General features: G+C 38.7%; 1 pseudogene; it reads right to left on the reverse strand.

Annotated features, from left to right (window-relative positions):
* Positions 1-271: 271 nt before the first annotated feature.
* LOC120224462 lies at positions 272-549 on the reverse strand (annotated as a pseudogene).
* Positions 550-5,058: the final 4,509 nt, after the last annotated feature.

The following is a 5,058-nucleotide window of genomic DNA, read 5'->3' on the forward strand; positions in this document are numbered from 1 at the left end:
CAGGTGCAATGAAAAGGAGGCCCATGTTATCTGCTCCTTACAGAACTAGGTTCTTGATAGCACCTATGTAAGATGGACACAGGTGGATGTTGGGAAAGATTCAGGGACCTTTCTATTAGGGGAAATCACAAGTAAAATACAAAAGTAAAATTCAAATAGCAACTAAAAGGCTCATCAACTAATTCTACACTGGGGTCACCAAAACAAAATGAAAAACAAAAATGCTCTGTTTTAAAAACCTCTCGAGAAAACATGGGTGGCAAAAGTTCGATTAATGATGTATCTGAATATGCCATCCAATAACTAGAAATAGTAATCCAGCTAGCAAGGAAAAAAATATCCCCGCTGGGGCCAGAAAAAATGACCAGCCATACAGAACAGAAGGGGTGAACTCCAAGCAGTCTCTCATTTTCATGTTTTTGTAGCCTTCCATGTCAGCCACTGCCTGGACCCAGATGACATACAGCATCACCACCAGGGAAAACAGGATGCCTGGGAAGGACAAAACAAAAGACCTTTAGCCTTTATGAAGATGTTTTCCAAAGAACGCTAACCAATCAGGTGCCTGATGATATGTCTCTAAATAAATATCATTCTAGCCAGGTCACTTACTTTGTGTCAGACATGTTATTATGTGTTTTACATGCATATTGTTTACCTTTAAGTTTCAAAGCACTGAGATGAGAGCTATGGCGACATAAGTACAATGGCAACAGATGTCATTGTACTTATTGAGTACTTACTGTATGCCAGGATCTGTATTAGGTGTTTGTAAACTTAAGAGTCAAAAATCCTGCCTAGTGGAATTTCTTCTAACATTTCCCATCTGTACTGTATGTCTGGTTTGGGGTGAGCATGGTAACACATTATTGATTTCAACATATACAGTAAACTGGTAAACATAAGTCCCATTAGCCCTCGGTTCTAACTAGTAGTTTTCAGAGCTAATTTTCAGCTCAGGTCTTTCCAACTATGGATATATTATTATAACACAGCTGACTAGTGCTACAGGTAATTCTGTCAATGAAAACAGAAGGCAAAGTAAGTACCAGCCACCACCAGAGATGAAAGCACTAGATGAATGTAAAAGAATATACATGATTCTTTCAGACTGAAATATATATGGTAAGATTGATTATAGCATCAAGGAAACATTGCCTGGAAAAAGTTCAGTGGAATACAAAATCACACGTTTAAGAGCAAGAGCCTTATTAAACAAAAGAAAGGGAGGAAGAAGAACGCCAGGAGGGAGCAATGTGACAGGAGAGCTTCATGGACGCTAAAATTTGACCACGCCACAAAGCATATACTTTTCCATGTGGCCACTATTGAGAGACCAGAATGGAGCGGCACCTCTGTGCTGAGCTGCAAACCCAGGTGATGCTGACTCACTGGTGAGTCAGTGACAGATCCCAAAGATGAATGAAGCAGCCTGAAGGATTCAAATCTGTCCCTAAGCAAAATATACTTGAGGTCGTTTGCTAGCTGTTCAAAAGTTCAATCCAAACCTGTCAAGGACCTATTATAGTCTTTGAATTAAGGAACAGAACCATCAAGCATAAAATCTCCATATTCTAATTGCGAGTCCGCCTGAAAGGTAAACAGAACCCTGTGACTGGGCGCAGAGGCATGTTGGCAGGACACAGTAGCTTTTAAGAGCCTAGCCATTAATCACCTTTCTCCACTTGACTGTGCTCCTACAGTATTTAGGATGTCCTCTTTTTTGTGGGCCATCAATTGCATGAAGAATCTTGAGAAGCACTCGCAAAAGAAGAAGGCCTCATAAATATGTCGAGGTGAGTCGCAAACTTTCTCATAATCGTGATACAAAGCACAGAGCAATGAAGAATCAACATAGATGCTTCACTAATAGGAAACATCCTTCACACTGAGGTCTGTAATGTAAATGCAAATATGGGAGCACGGAAGAATGCAATTTAACCACCGAACAACAGCGATGTCAGAGAGAAATAGTAAAGTCATAGCCGGCGAGCAGACTCCTCGCCGAGCCGTACCTCAGATGTTGACAACAATATGGCAAGGCCATGTGTTGTCGAGCAACTCTGTGCATTTCAATACATTTTCCTGCAAATATATAGACACTGTTCTTTCTTGATGTAAAAGTTTGGCTTAGTTATTTGCATACCATTTGCCTTATGCAAACACACTGCAAACCTTTGTTATTATTTGCTGATACGTTTTTTAATCGCTCTTTTGTCATGTGAATCTCTTGTGCTTTCAGATATTTTTATTAGAAAAAAGAAAACTGCCTTTGTGAAAAGCCAGTAGCCTTATTTGTATTTCCTTTCAAAAGTTACAAGACTCATTACTGAATTTAGAGTGTTCGAAAAAATGCATTGCAGGCAATCATGTGGATGATTTTTTATAAGGAAGAATTATACTTAAAAACTTCTGTTATTTAAGAGCATTTGGGTCCTTTAAGCAATGAAAATAGGCATTTCTATCACACAATCTTCAACTTGTTCACCACTTGAAGATACTGTCCATTTAATTCACATCATATCAATTTATAATTATATTTTCCCATGGGGTAAGACAGTGTTTCCCTACCTACTAAATTGCCTGTGTTGTCTACCAGTGTGTGTATATGTGCATGTTATACACTTGCACACAGAGATAGAGACAGACAGAAAGAATATGAACTAGCAGACATTGAAAAGTAAGAACTTATGGTGAGGAGTCTGCTAAGATGTCTGGCTAACAGAGGAGTCAGGAGACTGCAACAGAGAGGTAGATGGATCAAACAAATAAATATGTTGAGGTTAACTGGAATCATGTTCTTCACTGCCTGAAAGAGGAGTTACAAATTTGAAAAGGGGGAAATCTAGAATAAAACTTATTGTATTTGTTTGGAATCAAATGTATAAGTGAATTTATGGTTCTAGGTAGACAGATAGATGATGGATAGATAGATAAATAGATAGATGATAGATAGATAAGGTATAGGAGTAAAAGTGTGTTTGTGTGTGTATGTGTGTGTGTGTTAAAATATACCCATGTGTATATACCTACATATATTACTTGGCTCTGTTCCCTGAGAGGGTCTGGGAGCAATAACACCCCAGTAGCACGGAGCACACCAAGTGTCCAGATCTTAGCTTCTAAATATCAGACACCAGGCATCTCAAAGAAATAGCTATATCCAGTCTGGGACAGAAAGTACCAGATAAGTCAGGAACATCAGATGTGCTCGAGGAATGGTGGGGGTGTTTCAGGAGTGAGCTTCAGGGGTTTCCCAGCCAGTTCTGAGGCAATGTGACTATCAAACAATAAATGATAATGGTACATTATACCTCACTGAATAAAATAGAAATCTATGAGCCCACATTGATATAAATAAATGAATAAATAAATTAGCAGGGAGAAGGGAAAGCTTTTCCTTATAGAATGCTAACTTATAAATGTAGAAGGAATCGTTGAATTAGAAATCACCATTTGGCAATCATTTAAGTAATAATTCAGGCAAGAAACAAAAATGGATGCTAAAACTTGTAAATGAAATGTAGATGAGAAATAAATATTTACACAGGCTCAAAGCCTCTTCCCACAAGACACTTATCAATTTGAAAAGGGGCAAACAGTAATTTTATACTGAAGAAACCTAGCAAATATTACCTTATTCAAATGATCAAAGTGAACATCACCAGTGGCATGACATATTGATGTCACTAACCACCTCATCAGGTACAATGAGAATAAAACAGCATCACTGCTATGATAGAGCCAAAAGTGAAGAGCCTAAATCCAGTCATAAGAAAACATCAGACACACCAACTTAGGAACATTCTAGAAAATCACAGGCCTGTACTCTTGTAGAGTCAAGGTCATGGAGGTCTACGTAGGACTTATTCTAGTCTGATGGAGATTCAAATGACACAACTACTAAATGCAAAGCAGCTTCCAGGAATGGATCCTTTTGCTGTGAAAGGCATTATTGAAATGGGTAATGAAACATGACTGGAGTCTCTGGGTGAAGAGACTTTCAACTTCAATGTAAACTTGAAAATATTTAAAAAAAAAAAAAAAAAAGAATGAATACTAGAAAAAAAAGCGTGCTGGGACTCTGTGGCTATGTGTGTTAGAAAGAGCTCTTGCTGCACCCATCAGTCCGATGGGTGTGGGGGGGGAAGAAGGGTGATGGGCATGGAGGAGGGCACTCATGGGGATGAGCACTGGGTGTTGTTGGAAACCAACTTGACAATAAACTATTTATTAGAAAGAAAGAAAAAGAAAGAAAGAAAGAAACAAAGAACGAAAGAAAGAAAGAAAGAAAGAAAGAAAGAAAGAAAGAAAGAAAGAAAGAAAGGAAGAAAGAAAGAAATAGCACCTGCTGGGAGAATGGGAGGAAAGTATGTGTGTTCATATACCCAGCAGGACACATCTTCTTTCGGCGGCTTTATTTCTGACTATTAATGAACGGTAATATTACTGATCTGGTACAGCACCAAGTGGAGAGTCTCATCTGGGAGAGTACTCATGGCAAGATAGTATGGAAAAATCTTAATTATTATCCTGTGATATCTTAAAGGACTCTCATTCATGAAAAAATAAGTAGTAACTGTCTTGAGTAATAAGTAATTTTCATTTCAAGCTCACTTGCCACTGTGATTTTAGCAGAAATAGAAAATGTTGCTAGTATTTAGGTAATAATTTTTAAATTAAGTTATATTTGTTTGGTCATATTTTGAAAGCATGGTTTATTTCCAATTAAATTTAAAAATACCTAATTTTTTGGAGGAGGGGGCAAGATGGCGGAGAAGTAAGGAGCTCCGTACTTGCACTCGCGCCCATACATCACACAGAAAAGATCTGAAGACATTGGAAACCTTACAAAACCTGAGAGATTGGGAGAAAAAAGACGCAGAATCCACTGAGAGAGACTTCTAACGTGAGTGAGAACCGGGGAAGATAAAATCGGGCCGGGATCGGAGACTCCAGAGTGGGAGGCGATCCCCCTCTACCCTCTACGGGGAGTGAGAGGGGAAAAGGAGAGAGTCCGAAACAGAAAAACCTCCGCACGGGGGAGAAAAATCTCCG

Source organism: Hyaena hyaena, unplaced genomic scaffold (genome assembly GCF_003009895.1).
Source record: "Hyaena hyaena isolate Hyena2069 unplaced genomic scaffold, ASM300989v1 scaffold_1172, whole genome shotgun sequence".
NCBI lineage: Eukaryota > Metazoa > Chordata > Mammalia > Carnivora > Hyaenidae > Hyaena > Hyaena hyaena.